Genomic DNA, 16,436 nt, shown 5'->3' with positions numbered 1-16,436 from the left:
TTTCAGGTGCCTTAAGGCATGGAGCTCCTTGAAAGAGAAATACAAATCACTAGAAATGTAGAGATAAAACCCCTCTCCTTGGAGGCCATGTGTTTGGCATGGGAAGCACATGATAACAGCTTGCTTTAGAAAGGTGACATTTGCACTGAAGGCTGAATAATAAAAAATGCATCCTAAAAGCCGAGCTTTCCTCTGTCTTCTGATATATTAGGCTTTTGCAATGAAGACAGCTTCTGGGCCGGGGGAATCTCCTGCTTCCTCGAAATATATGCGTGGGAGCTGGCCCTGGCCCTAGCAGGTGTCACGCGTGGCTCTGGCTGCATCAATGTCAGCAAGCCCCATTAAGAAGAGTTGTTGGTAGCCTCTCACTCACCAGGAACCTGATGGTGTATTTTTTATTATGTTTTTTTCCTTTTTTTTTTTTTTTTGCCTAAAAAGGTATCATTTGTTGTTATTTAGATAGAAAAACTCTGCGTGCCCGGCTCTCCTGCTTTACAGCACAGCCGACAGATCTCCTGGCAGAACCCAGCTCCTGTCCGCGAAGCAGCGCAGCCTCCGTGCAGCCCCTTCAGGTGCTGCGCGCCTCCGCTTCCCGCACGTGCGCAAGGGCACGTGAGGCGCCGTGTTTTGGGTCGGCTTTTCTGGCCCGGGGATGTGGAACCCGTGCGACCGGTCGCCTCCTGTCCGTGGCCGCCGTGGGGTGGCTTTTGACCTCCCTGCCGTTTCACAATAATATCTGCCTTAAAACTGACATACGGTCTTGTCACATTGTTGGCATCATCTTTGGAAATATAGTATCTAAAATTAAAGATTTGCTTCCGTTTTGGAAATTTTGAATTGACCTGTGTCACTTAAATAGGGAGAGCGCGGTAGAAGCCTGTTCTAGCAACGCTAACGGGAAGAAAACGGAGACGGGGCTTTCTGCAGAGCCTGTTTGCACCGTACTATCTCTGTGGTCTGTTCAGAGTACTTCTGGTGTGTGGCTAGCTTTCTAAGCAAAAGACACACTGCAGAAATGTGAGAGTATCGTTTAGTCAGACAAAATCTTAGAAATAAAATGTCAAAACAGTTTTTAGAGACACTGGTCAGTCTGTTGTCAATGAACGAGATGGACTTTCTTCCATGAGTGAGCACGAGGGGATGTGTGCTTGAAGATGCTGCTGAATGATGAGCTGTCTATCTTAAAGCTATAAATACAGATGGAGCTGAACCAGTGTTGCTCATCTTTGAGGGTTTTATTTTAATTAGTTTCCTATTAAGTACAGGGAAAGTTAATGTTATCAGCCATTTTTATAGGAGGCTAGTTACAATGAAGATTCACACTTGTTCATATGAATAATTCTGCGTGCTTCTGTAGGGACACTTAGCTTGGTTTAAAGTCATTTCTTTATGACTAGGCTGCAGAAATCAATATGCCGGAGACATTAGGCTTCCGTTGGCTTCAGAACACACAGGTACTTTTTTGCACCGATTTAACTAAACCAGCGTAACCATACAGTCTTATGAGTACAGTACAGCTTTCCTCACTGACCACAACAGATATTAAACCTCATCAGAAGCTTTGAAAACTGGACAGCTCCTAAGTTATTTCAAAATAAATTATCTCATACTCTCTCTGAATGCAAGCTGCTTGGATTTTTTTCAGTGATTAACCAAGTAGTTTACTGAATGTTGTTTTTACAGCATGCTTCATGTGGAGGCAATTTCAACTCTGAGTTATTTTTCCATCATTTTCAAAATGGAACTTGGGTCTCACTTGCCTCCTAGGCAATATGGAAGGGACTGTTGGCTGTAGGAATTTTGGCTTTCATTCCATTCAGATATTTTAAAAACATATACCTTCTTCTTAGCATGTTCCCATATCTTATATGTCGAGGTTTAAGAGCTCTAAAAGCTTATATGGCTAGTAAAAATATTTCCAGACATAGAATAAATATGAAAAAACTTGAACATAATTAGGAACTTTGGAAGAAATAAGAACTTTCTCAGCTCTGGGCACGAGCTAGTGCTCATTTTTAGACAAAGGCTTTCCTTTTCTTTCATCATAATAAGAATAATAACCCATGCTTACATAAAATTAATGAAAGAGCTTAATTACTCAGCCACTTAAACAATTTTAAAGTGTAAGACAACCATGGAGAACAACAGACAGGTTAGTCTTTTAGATGGATTCAGAAAAAGTAACATCAGATACCTATGCGAATTGGCTGAATTCGAAGTCTGCCTTCACTGCAGAGTCAGCAGAGCTTCCAGCAGGTGAGCGAGAGCAGTTCAGGTTTCTTCCAGTCTGCTCCTTTTCACCCTGCTGTTGGTAAAGCAGCTGCAGCTGTTGCTGTTTTTAAAAAACAGGATTTTGGACTGCATGCTAGTTCTTCTTTTTCTGTAAAAAAAGAAAGCACAAGGGATTCCCACTTGTGTTTCCCACTTGTACTTCCCATGGTGGGAAGGATATGGTCCCCATCCCAACTTGGTGTGAGATGGAACTGCTGGAGAAGGACACTGAGCCTCAAGGCCAGGGACTGAGAGATAAAAAGCCTGTTTTGTGTTCAGAGAAATACTCATTTTTTTGTAATACTGTTGGGGTCTTGTACTACCTATGTACAAACCTGAAGGAAGGAGCAGCCCTAGCTTCAGAAAAGTGGCAGTTCAAATAGCAGCCTTATATCAGAGGGCCTGAAAAAACAGGGCTGAAGCCACGATGATCAGTGCTATAGGCCTTGCTGGGTTTGTGCTTTCTCAATGCAGGTGAAAGTCACATTTCAGCCCCTTCTTCAGGTGCTTGATTCCCAGCCCAGGAGCAGGCTCACGGTATTAAATAAGGTGAAGATTATTTATATCTGTTTTCCCTGCATGCAATTGCTATTTGCAGTTTTACTTCTGGAAGGGAGGGAACAAAAGGCAAAAGAAATCCCTCTGCTTGTCTGAAGTGACCCGAGGAATCCAGTTTTGCTCACTTGTTTTTCTTGTTCCCGAGCCCCTGCCTGGCCATCTGTTGGGGCCAGTGAAGAATGAGGGCAGACAAACACCATGATGTTGCCATCAGGACAGTCCTCCTCATGGGGACTTTTTTGTGATGTTGAACCTGATTTCTCATGTTCTAGGCACAACTCAGAGTAACTTCCTAGGTAACAGCTGATCCCTCTCTGCCTTCTACTGTGGTGGGGTTGTGCAGTTCTGATGCACATGCACCAAGAGCCCAGCAGGACCAGCTGGGCTCCTGCCTTCATCCTTCAGGTAGGCATGGAAAAGCCAAACATGTGGGTGCTCAGGTGTCTCCATGGTGGGAGTCTGAGCGGATCACAGAATCAGAGAATCAGTAAGGTTGGAAAGGACCTCTGGAGATCATCTAGTCCAACCTCCCTGCACAGCAGATCTAGCCTGAGTAGAGGGCGACCCATGACCATGAGCACCACGGCCCTGCATGTGCAGCGCACCACAGGAAGGCCACCAAAATTACCACCACTTGTGGTCTGCTGTCAGGAAGTCTGAGAGGTTTTCTAGCAGGGGACGAGCCTGTTTGCAATCACTGGTGAACAAGCATTTTCCTTGTATGTGCGTGGCCCATTTGTTATTAAGCAAGCTGTATTCTGCGTGCACAAAGTTTATTTAGTACGGCCCGTAATCAGAGGTGGTTCAAATATAGCTAAGGAAAACATGAATATGCAACAATGGATTTTTTAGTAATTAAAATTGTAACTCCTTCTCTTGAATCTTGATTAAACAACATTAAATGCCACAATGCTGTGACAAATGTCTCTTATCAACAAAAATCAAAATGAGCATAAACTGCTAAAGGAATTTTGCCTTGAGTGGTCGAATTTCAGGGCAACACAGAGGGTCAGCTCGTGACACTTGGCTTCTGTACTCTGCTCGTAAGCATCCCTGCGTATTTGCTTTGCTCTGTCTGTCTTTTTCCTCCTCTGTTCCCCTCTCCATATATCAGCGTCGGGGAGTTCAGACATCACAAGGGCCGGTGGGGTTTTTATTATTATTGTAGTGCCTAATGTGGAATTTAGTATGAGCAACACTCCTTCCTGTCGGTGCTTGGAAACTCTTTTGTGTTACGTCCGTCCTTTCTCTGAAGTAAGCGCTCAACTATTTCTAGCAATAAAATATTCCTCTCTAGCCCCATCAGATATGTTAGAAAGATTAGTGAAACATCTGAAGGCCCAGTTCAGCTAAGTTAAACAAAACTTCCATGGGCTTCAATGTATGCCTTTTATTTTGCTGCAGATATCGCCTGAGGACATAGTATAGGAAAAAGGCACCCAGATACCGACCGACAAAAGTGAACAGTATCTATTACAGCAAGGCTACATGTTTGAACGAAATAACTCATACGAGTGGTCTGCCAAGGGAGAGGGGCAGGGGAAGAGGAATCTGGGGATATCTGCATCCTTCTTCTCCATTTTTTTTATTAGCTTTGTACGTGCTAAACCAAAGATTTGTCTGGAATTTGTTACAGTGCCAAAAATTGGAAGTGTCTCTCCTGGCAGCTGAAAAGGCAGTGAAATCCTTGTGTCCCCACAGCTGAAGAGCTGAGAAGAGAAAGCAATTTTAACAAGGCGGTTTAGAAACCTCATTTGGTGCCAGCGCCTGAGAAACAGAGGAAGGGAAAGTTCTACAAAAATATTTGAACGGACCAAAGATGCAAGAACTCTCAAGAAAAACGTTTTACTTCTTTTTCTTTTCTTCCTGCTCAGAGGCGGCAACTAGCTGAAGAGGAGCTGAAACTCAGGACAGCTATTGAGAAAGCCTGAAAGGAAAGAGAGCTGATATCCGTGCTGCCTTGCAAGCTACCGCTTGCTCCGTTGGGAAGCATGCAAGCAGAGAAATCTTATTTTCCCTTCAGGGGTTACTTTGACCTGCCTTAGGGAAGCAAGAAGACTGTCCATTGGCACTTATGGGGGAAAAAATGGAAATAAAAAATAAAGAACACCCTTTGGAGCGGCTCCGCGGCTCGGCCCCCCGGGGAGGAGATGCCTGCGAGCAGTGGGGGAGACGGGGGCTCGGGGCCGGCGCCGTGTGCTGCCGGGGTCCCGCGTGCCTCGCACGCTTCCTTCGTCCCCCGCGTGCAGCCTCCGGTGGCTTCAGCGCTAAACAAGTTTACTTCAGTTTGACGGTATTTTGGTGCACGAGTATCTTTTTTTTTTTTGTTTTGTTTTTGTTTGACAGCCATGACAGCCTCTCCTCATTATTATGGAAAATATAGGGTTGGTGGTAATTACTATCTGAGTATGAATGGGAGCAGAAGTGGGCATAGCCTGCACTGGCCTTTCTTTGACAAGGTATAACTTTCTTCTGAATTTCTGTGTTAATTAATGCTTATTTAAAAACCACTTTAATTGGCAGTAAACACCTCAACTTTTTGTACTCATTAAAATGCAGCCATTGATGTGTGATGGATTTTTTAAAGCTTAATTAACTTTCTTCCCGTATATATATAACCTATAATAACGACAAAATACTGGAAACGGCAGTTTTTTGGTTTTTGCCCCCCTCACGTTGCCACCAGCAGGCTGGAAACCAGCGGGGTGACGTGGCCGGGAGCGGGAGGTGCCCCGGGGACCACCCCAGAGCCCCATGCCCGAGCTGGGTAGGCATATCCCATACTGGGTAGGCATATCTACCTACATGCGCATAAGTGTAAAATCAAACGAACCAGAGGACCGGTAACAGTGCTTTTCCCTTTCTTCAATTTTCCGTCCACGTTTAAGCCAAGGAGCAGGACTTAGCGCAAAGCTTTCTAGCATGCCTAAGCGCGTTACGCTTTCACGCTGTGTGTTTTGACCGTCTCAGCTCTTTGGGCGGTAAGAGTGGACTCCCAAATCGCTTCTGAATGGGGGATGTCGGTCCTTTTTGAAACTGTGATTCTTAGCAAACAATGGAAATCATAAACAAACACAGCACATTATAGTAATTCTTGTAAAGGATGCAATTTGCTTGATTCAGCTATGACACACAGATCATTTCCCAGTTTTCTTTTGCAGTCTCGGTAATATTCGTACTTAAGCCGGATACACGAGAAGTGTTAAAATGGGGAATCTGGTTTGTGAAGGCACCTGTGATGAGTACAATTTAAATGCATAAAAGAGTGATTTCGTTTCCAAAAATGCTGAGCTCCCCCTCAACTTCTGCTGTCTTTGGGGAAAAGCAAACTTGTTTAAGACACCTTGTAAAACAGTCCCTGCTTTCCTTTGCTCTGTGCACGCTCCCTAACCCAGTCCATAGCCTCGATGCACTTCAGTTCCTTTCTCTTTAGGTGTCCCAAGGAGGGATCAGTCTCACCACCTGCATTCCCCGCTGCAACACCAAGCTGAGGTGTTCCCTCCTGCTTTGTAAACTGTTGCGGGATCCTGCCGCTCTGTGGTGATGGGCGTAAATCTTCACAGCTGCAGTTTGCCGCTCAGCAAAGGGCCTGCTCTTTGAAAGGTTCAGCGTGACATTCAGCAGGGACCTGGGCAACTCGGCTTGCTCCCCACGTGGACGCTGCTTTCCACCCGCTCTCCTGCGTGGCTGCAAACAGATGCAGACTTTCCGGGCGCTCTCACTCCGCCGTCTGCGTCTGCTCTTCCAGGCAGGCAGAGTCTAGCCCGCGGCTGTGCGCGCTCCAAGCTGCGGAGCTTGCAGAGTTTCTGCTGCCACGTAGTTTTCCTCTACAGCCCGGGAATAGCATACACGCGATATGCTTTGATTAAGAGCCTGATTTCTCCCACATGCTCTAGGTAACTCAATTAGGGTGTCAGTATTTAAGCATTTGAAAATACATGTTCACATGGCTCAATGTGGATGGCACGCAGTGTCCGAACACTAATGCTAACTTTCTTCCTGGGCTGATTTCAAGGCTATCATTAAGATAGAGTGTTGCTGCCTGTTAATTTGACCGTGTCAATAAATAAAGACGTCCATAACAAGTCTGTGAGGCTCATCAGGATTTTATGGCTGTGCTGCTCCGGTTGATAGTTGCACTGCCGGCTTGCTGGGTCTTTATGTTTTGGGGATGCACACCTCATTGGTGCGTAACATGTAACACCTGTTGATGGGTTAAACGTTCGGTCTTGGCAACCGACCCTCGCATCACTTCTGGGTGCAAGAGCTCTGTGTGGCAGACTGCAGCTCCCGTAAGTGGGCTTTCCTGGTTTAGAAGAGCTTTCCTTAAAAGAAGACTTAAGAGCTTCTGAAATCCTGATGAAGTTTCCTGAAAGGCTGTGGAAGAGGCTGACATTGCTTTTGCTGTCGGAAAGGGCCAGGTCTACAGCGGCAGCCTGGTTCGCCCCTGCCTGCGGCTCAGCGCCACGTCCTGGACTAGGACACTGACGGCTCAAGGCACGGCTGCTCCTTCCCACCAAGCACACGCTGCTAGAAACACTGCCATTTCCCCAGTTTGTGGTTCCATATAGAATATAGGAAATGTGAAATAAAAGTGGGCTGTTGGTTCAATGCATCTAGTGCCTATTCGTGACTCTTGTTCCGAACCAACCCTGTCTGAGAGCCGTATCTGTATAATAAAGAATAATGAAATGATTTTCTTGTAGGTGGAGTTTCCTGTTAAGTCCAATTAGTTTCCTACTTTGCTTTGAAATGTAAAAGATTATACCCATTTTATCTCTGTTTAGTTGAACTGCTCTAACTAGATTTGTGTGAATTATGGTTTTTAAAATCCTGTTAATGTCTTAGTTTTAACAGGATTTTGTGACTATGCATTACACAAGCCCATTTAACACTGTGCTTAACTAGAAGTGTTATCTTTTGCCTGGCATGCTGGCTTCCATGCTAAGCTCCACAGAAGTTTGTGCTTGCCATGGCCTTGTATTTTAGGAGAACCAGGGGGCCGGGGGGTTCCAGCGCAGTGACGCTGAACTGGGTTTAATGGCAATTGGAGGTTTCTGTTTTCTGGAAGTTCAGCACCTAGGTGAACAAGTTCCTGTTATCTGTAATGAGAACGTTAGAAATATGTTCTGTTATCTGCTGGTTTAAAATACCCCCTGCGTTATCAGAACAGTGCTACCCATCAGAAACAAAAAGCAGGTAACAACTCCATCCTTAGGCGTGTGATCTAAGAGGGGCTTGGCGCAAGGGGAATTTAGCTCATGGCACATCAGCAGAGCACAGGCATATTGAAGGTCTTCAGATAAAAGTAGCTGATCTAAATGTGTGTGAAGAAAAAGGACTATTTGGAGAGGCAACATCCTGCTCTGCAAAAAGGTAAGGAGTGTGCCCTGGAAATAGCTGGCATTAACTAAGCTCAGTAGAAAAAGGGAAAACAATCTCATAAACTCCCTGGAGAAACTTCACATCTGAAGACGACAAACTTTCAAATTATGACTATTAACAGTTCAGGAGAAGCCATATTTGAAAAAGCTGTTTGCTCCCTGGCTTCTCTCTCAGTCTCCTTTCCTTGGTACCAGATTCAACAGACGAACACAATAAATAATTCTAGGATATAAGGAAGTGGTTTGGGTCCTCCTCTCAATCTTGTTATTTGGTAACATTTCAAAACTTCATTCTTCAGAAAACAGTATGGCATCTTGCAAAAATGAAAATGAAGTTTGTACAAAAGACTCTACTGATATTTTCTATTGTGTACAATGGAAAAAATGTATAAGAGAGCAAAGACCAGTGTAGAGAAGGAGGAAAACTTGGATAATCACTTTCAACAAAAGGTAGATATTTTCTGAAGGGGGAGTTAGATGTATATATATATTTTTTCAGTTGCTTGCTTACTTTTTTGCAAATCCACCCTAAAGCAAGGACCACATTTTTGGCTGAAAAACAGTTTGAAGGAAAAAACTTGGGGTTTTAGCTTCCACACGGCTCCTGAACTGGTGCCGAGTGCAGCTGTGGATGAGCTTGCCCCGAGCCTGTGCCTGCGCTTGCTTACCCTGCGTATGCCGCCGGTACCTGCCCTTGGGTCTGGGTTTGCTGGTAGAGCCTGGTAGAGCTGTGTCTTCCTGACACCAGGGGTCTTCCTACCTCTGTGTCTGTCTGCACAAACTACATACAGTAAATTCTGAATTGCTGTCCATCATTTGGTTTTACCTATGATTTATTTGTTATAAATGTGCTAATGACTCTTGACCTCAGGGATATGTTCTCTCGATTGCTGTGGTGGTATCTGCAGCTCCTGCTAGCAGCTGGTACCCAAGCAACCAACCCAAACCGAATGCCTTGAACCGTAAGACCCAAACCATGCTTGGGTGCCAGTACCTTTTTTCTAATTAGGCACCCCAAATCCTATCTGGGCACTTGAATAATTTTTGGATAGATTGATCTTTTTGTTGCATTACAGATATTTTCAGTTTGAAAATTTCAGGTTGTAGCATATATGAGCTTTCTTTCTCAGTAGAGTATGTAATTACAGCATACAAGATACCGCTTCTTAAAGTGAAGATTTCAAAAATGGAATGTGATGTCAGTTTAGGGCAACTGTCTTGTATTTCTCATCTTCAGGAAGCAGGGCGCAAAATATTTTTTCGTGATTGGTGTCCTGAAGATTTTGTTTTCCCCTAGTACTTTTCTCTCATTCATTCCCTGATAACATATGCACTGCGTTTGGTTTTAGTCTTGCCTATCAGACCGGGGTGGAACGCTGCCATGCACATCTGGTACCTCTTCTAGACTTACCGGTAACCCTGATGCTCTGGGGCCTGGGCAAGGTCACTGAGAATGTCATACATTATTTCCCAGAAAACGTTATAGCGAATCAAAACACTTTGCACCTAGTTTAGAAAATTACTAATTTTTCAGAATTTTGCCATAACAAAGTGGTAAAAAGTTTGTTTGATTTTTTTGGAAACTGGAAAATAGTGGTTTTCAGATTCTTTAAATATTCTCTTAAAAAAAATTATTTTCCTCTGTCCTAGGAAGAGATGAATGAAAAACTAAAGGAGAGAAAGCGAAAAGCAGAAAAAATGGATTTTTTAACCAAATAACTTTTACCAAAACAAAAAATTTCTATAAAATCGATTTTGTTTAACAGGCTATTTTGATTTGATTATTGTTTTTATTTTTCAATGGCAAGTTATTTAGTGTTTTCTTTCCTCCTCATTGTGTGGCCCCAGGCCTTATTAAATGTGCTCTATTCAAGCCCTGCTCTGAAGACAGAAATATTAATTTCCACATGGGCTTTTCTATAGAACTCATCACTATGGTAACTGAATGTTTCATAAACATTAATGAACTTATTTTCACAGCACTGCAGTGAGGCATTGGATGGTAGTATTATCCCCATTTCACGATGAAGAACTGAGGCAGAAAGAGATTAAGTACAAAAGTGTTCACTAATTTTAAGTTGCCAATCTGGGCTGTGTGGTCTGATTTTTCAGAGGACTCGGCTAAAAGGCTGTTCAAAGCACAGCTCCCATCGCCTTCAGCTGCAGCTGTGAGTTCAAATTTCTTTGTGGTCTCTTTACTGCGATAGAGACCACTTTAATCCAGGTCATAGAAGGCCTTTTTATTCTTTTTTTCCTCCAAGTCAGTCAGAAAGAAATGGAACTTATTAGGTACTAACCACATATTTTTTCTGTGTATTAATCCAAATGACAATAATTTACATAATTTTACCCAAACACCAATTCCTAGCTTTGGTGTTATACCTAAAATAAGAAATAAACATATCCTACCTGCTGAAAGTTTTAAAAAGCATTTGCCTTGGTAGAGTTTATTTTTAATTTTCACTAAGGAGGGTGAAAGCTCTGCGAGTCACTTGTTTTGAGGTCAGTTTGAAGGCTAGTGATACAGGTACAAAAAGCTAAAGCGGTATTTGGAACCTGGGACCTTTATCCAAACGGAGCTGTTCATTTAGAAAATAAATCCACCCCTCCCTGAGAGCGAAGATATCAAGCAAACTAAATGTTTCAACCTTTTTTTTTTGTTACGTGGTGTTTTTCAAGCAGGTGAATCAAAACATCTTGTTTCGGACATGCCTGGGCGTTGGCAGAGTCCAGGTGCAGAGCCCTCGGCCTGCAGACAAGCCCCCGGCCAGGAGCGGCTCTGCTCGATCTGCTGAGGAACGGGGCAGCTTGACGAGCCCGGCCTTAATCAGCACCGGGACACGTCCCCCGGGTGCCTCCCCTCGATAGATCAAAACTTGCAGGCTCCTGTCCCCGTCTTCCCTTTTTTCCCTGCAAGTTGCGGGAAACGCAGAGGCTGCGCTCGCATCTTCCCCGAGAGAGATGTGCTTCTGGAGCAAACTTCTGCAGGTGTTTTCCCAAGCAATGCTTTAGAAAGCAAGTACTGACCCCGTCTTAGCCACCGAGGCGCAAACAGCCTGCTGTAATATTGTGTTGTTGAATTTTTCTTCCAGTGCCGAACGCAAGCGAGCTTGCCCTTTTCCTCAAATCTCTCCCCCGATCGAGAGATGAGTGAGCCAGTAACTACAATATCCAACAGCTTCACCAAGTCGAGAATGTGATGTCTGTGTAATAACGCTCAATTTTACACACTTCAAATCCATTAGTAGCAATTACCTTACCTGAGGTGTTTTGAGTTAGTTTTAGCACAGCATTCTTGCGGTTGGGAGATAATGAGTGTAATAACGTATACGGCATTTTCAAGTCTCTGTTTTTAGCTACAATAATGCTATTAGGATTCTATTTAACAAATGTGTGCTTTGTACCGAAAGTTAAGACTTTTTTTGTTCATGTTCCACACCCCGGGCCTCGTTATTGCACCTCGTGTCCTTTCCCATGCAGCGTTGGCTTTCCTGCGAGCGAGGCACGGCGTCTCGCTCGCCGTGCTTGTGCAAAGCCAGCGGTGCCCGACTAAACGGAGCACGAAACCAGGGCTCGGGACAGCAGGGTTGGACTTGAGCGGGGCATCGCTCGGGCAAGCCGCTTCGGCTGCTTTCTGCTTCGTCCGGCTTGCCCGTGCGACGGGGCAGCCCCGCGCCAGCGCTTCTCTGCACGACTAGGGTTTCCCTCTCGCTGCCCACCCAACAGGAAAAATAAGTCTGCAGGAAATCCAGTTCTGACCTAGGCCACCAGCTGAACCAGGTGATACTGCTAAGCTCACCCTCTAGTTTTCTGAGAAACAAGGTTTGCTTGGTTTTGTCTTTCCAAAGAACTCCTTAGCAGAGGATGAGAAAAGGGCTTGGGAGACAGGACTGGTGCCTCTGTAGATGTCACTGCATAGGTCCTTAGCAGAGATCGTGTCAGCAAGTTACGAATAGCTCTGAGACGTTGCAGTTTTCCTTTCATATTAAATTGACCTATTCAATGAACCAGGCAAACTCAAGTAGCAATGAGTATTTGGGCTCCTACACAAAACGTTTTAAGAATCCAAGTTGTGCTTGCAGGCGGCGTGCTCAGAAGAAGGGGGGCTAAGGGCTTGGAGGGCGGTCTCCGCTTCGGAAGTCGGTGGCATGTCTTCGGCAGACGGGCACCTTCTCCCTAGTTCGTCTATACTTAAACGCTCTTTTTAAAAAGCAGACGGCGCCTTCCAGCCCTGAACTGATCTTTCGCACCTTGTAACTGCTCTTGCACGCAGGCTGACGTGCCGGTGGTAAGTTCTGTACCTGCTGGCGGCTCTGCACTCCCTTCTCCGGGCCACCCGGCGTCCCCCGGGGTGAAGCACGGAGCAGAGGGGATGGGGGGTGAGAGGAGCCTGGGTCCTGCGCCTCTCCCCCCTCCGAACACCTCCTCCAGCCCTTGAGGAGATGCACCAGCCACCTGAAGATAGACGGCCCTGAGCTCCTCACGTTGCCCTAACCTACCCTGAAGCTGGTAACAGCACAGGCAAGGTTAGTAAATTCTGACCCCCAGGCTCCACAGGAGGGGGGCGGGTAGGGGACAGCGGTGGTGCACAGCATAAGCCGCTGCTTTAGCCAATGCGTGACCTCTGAATTAAAAAGACTGGGATTAGCAAAGAGCTTTTTGCATTATTGGGCCCATTTATAAAAAGCTTTAGTCCTAATTGTATGGCGCGCAGAGCTTTGACTTGAACACATATTGGTTTTGTAACTTGATCCGCATATAAATCAGACAGCGAGAGTGGAACAATTAGTGCCTTAATCTACTGGAACTACACAGTATCTTTAAATCGGTATTTTCCTGATCATTACTGGTATTACAAGAGTCAATTAATTTATATTTCACACAAAAATGTAATTAAATCCCAAGATAACATGACTGTGAAATGAACGGAGAGGAAGAGGAGTGGGGAGGGGAAAGGCTGCTCCTTGTGGAGCTGACATCAAACTTTGTGGCATGTCATTAGCAGAAATGAAATGTATCCTGTTTAACTTTGTGAGGTACAGAAGGCTGTTTTTTTTTCTTTTTCTTTTTTTTAATTTCATGTTGAATATAAGTGAGGTCATGAAAAGAGTTGCTGCTGTGTACTTTCAACTCAGCCTGCAAGAAAACCATATAGTATTTGCTAACCAATTTAAGTACTTGGAAAAGACTAAGGCCTTGATGTTGCAAAGAGCCCAGTGCCTTTAGCTGGTCACCTAAGGGAATCCACTTACGACTCTATTACCCAGTAAATTAGCAGAGTGGTTCAGTCAGGTATATTTATCATGAAGAGAACTGAAGATAATTAATACACTGCATTGAATGCAAATTGCACCCACAGCACTTATCTCATTTTCAATTAGCACAAATGTTACAGCACTGCAGGCTTGTTATGGTTTTACCATGGGCCGGGTAATTAATTTCTGCGAGCTACATATCAGACACCTGATAATGCCGTTTATTAATAAACGTCACCCCAGGTATCTGTTAGGAGAGGTAAATAAATTAAATGTTCAGTTGTCTGCCCTGTGCAAATCTATTCTTACACCTCATTGCATCTTTTCACTTGTTTGTTTGTCAGGGGGACGACTACGGAGATCACAACGGCAAACAAAGGACTCGGCGAGCGAGAGCGTCCCGGGAAGGGGCAGCTCTTCCCGTCGCCGCCGTGCTGCTGCTGCTGGCGGTGCTGGTGGTGCTGGCGGTGCTGGTGGCGCTCCCCTGGCCCGCGAGGGACGGACGCCGCTCCTGCCCGAACTTACCTGTCTTGGACTGGGCAGGCTGGATTAAGTTAACACAGCCTCTGCTGTGTGAGTGCAATGCTGCTAATAGAAAGATGCTTTATATTAGTAATTTCTTATATACAAGTATACAATCAAGGCAGATGCAACTGCACTGTATAAACACCTTTACGCCAATGTATATTAGGGAGTTGTACCAGTATCAGTATCCTGGAAAAAGAAATTCTGACCACCAATTTGTATTGGTACAAATTTGAGTGTAGACCAAGCTTCAATCTTTTCTGAAGATAAATAATATTTAAAGCAAAAAAAAGGTGCAATACAACACTCAATTCTATAGATATAAACACATTTAGTAATAGCCACATTAAAAGCAGCTCATCAGTTAGCTGTGGGGAAGGAAGTCTCTAACAAGTGACTCTTGCTGCAATAATTTAATCAGTGTGAATTTCAGCAAACACTGCTCTTAAGCAAACTGCTTTCATCTTTTATGCAGATCTTAATTATATTTCCTAGCTTTTATATGATAAATAATTTCCATATGCTTCCTCGTAGTGTGACCTACCATCTTACCATGATCTGCCATGATCTTTTCAGATTGCAGGACTCAAAGGACGCTCGCTTTCTGAAGATGGGATTTACAATAATGCTTCTTTAAAAATACTGGGGCACTTGAAAAATCAATTAAAAAAAGTCTTATTTGGATTAAGGTTCACACTTGGAGAAGAATATATGATTTGAAAGGCCAAACGACCTGCCAGCATCCTTTAAAAATGTGATTACTGTGCTGAAAACAATGCATAAACTTGTAGTTTAAACAATCATAATTATAATCCTACTGAGGATCTGGCAAGTATAGAATTTGGGCACATTCCTTATTTGAACGGGGACAATGTATGTAATAGCAACAGAGAGTGTGAATTCACGTCAGTGTCTGGGTGAGCCAGGTTTGGTTTCTTTCTTGTCGGATGGAGGTTAACCGTGAGGAATGGCAGGTCTGATGAAGGCCCTCGCCATGCGTGCATGCCCTGCATATTGGTTCCCTCCGTAGCCCCCTTGCCCCCAAGGGCCAGCTTTCTGGTGGGGACAAGCAGCAAAATGAGGAGGTTTCTGAAGGAGAGAGGCCTCCCCTTGGGTTGAGGAGCTCCCACTCCCACTGGTGGGCTGGTGGGAGGGAGCTGAATGTACAGCCCTAGAGGGGCTCATCGTGGTGACAGCCAGCTCCTCCCGCCATGTGATGTGCCTTGTACCTGTGTATCTGCCATGCACTGCTCACCTCTCCCATCCTTCTGCCAAAGGAGAAATGGATGCGATGAACTGTTGTATTTCTGTGTTTTTCTTGTTATTATTTATGTAAGCTGGAAAAATATGCCTCGCGATGGAGAGGAAGTTTGGTGAAGGCTTGAGTTCCCTGAGGATGTTCGGTCTACAGGCTGAAGATGGCCTTGAACAGATGCACGTGATTCTTTCTGCAGAGAGCTCACAGGGCTAGTGAATTTGTCAAACATTTCCTTCGCTGCAGCTTTATGCAACGTGTGAGATGCGCGGCGGATGCTAAGAACGGAGACCATGAGCTCGATTAGGAATTCCATGGGAAGCTGGTGCCAGGCCCAATGCCAGGTTTGATATGCCTTTGTCACTGAAGAGATGCATTGCAGCAGTAAATGAAGTTTTCTAAGCATGAATGCCACGTGCTTGCATATTTCAAATGACTATAGTCCAGCTGAGAAGTGACACAGCCATGAATAACTGAGACAAGGTCATCACCTGCCAGGAAGGGAGAGAGCCTCCTAGCCAATGGAAGGGAATAGAAATCTTACTTGCAGGGGCTGCTGTGAGAAAATTTAGCATCAGTAGCAAATCCAAGAGCACTCCTAAATTATGAAATGAACAGACCAATTGTGGAAATGCACCCTCATGCCAGGCATACTGCACTCAAGTGACAAGCTCTTAAAGATGCTTCCCTGTCTCCCATCTGTCTTGCCTCTGCTTGGCTTGGATTTAACCAGCTGTTTTTCTTCCACTGCCACACTGACGGTAGCAGCGTGTTTATGTACGCTCAAATTGTAGGTATAGCCATATTTCATCTGCCTGCTTCTGGCAATTCAGTCCGTGTCATATGTCATATCACCTAGTAGCTCTGTGTGGACACAGAGAAGAGCTACAAAGAATACAGATTGGAAGTCCACAAGAGAGAGGAGTGTAGTGCTGGAGATAATGGGTTTTCACTAGTCACAGGGTCTCTCCCAGCAGGAAGGACTCAAAATAATTTTAGTACATTACCCTGGACCTCTGCCACCCTTCAGGCAGGACAGCAATATCTCATGGTTAATGCAGAAGTCGAGGTAGGATGAGGATCAATGTCTGCCCTCTCCTCGTTGACAGGAGGGGCTCATCCATCACTGCCACTAGAATAATTCCAGTTGCATATTCTGGCTTGAATCCAGACTATGCCAGATCTAAA

Source organism: Rhea pennata, chromosome 3, assembly GCF_028389875.1.
Source record: "Rhea pennata isolate bPtePen1 chromosome 3, bPtePen1.pri, whole genome shotgun sequence".
In the NCBI taxonomy this organism is placed as follows: Eukaryota; Metazoa; Chordata; class Aves; order Rheiformes; family Rheidae; genus Rhea; species Rhea pennata.
Note: the sequence above shows the minus strand (reverse complement) of the source record.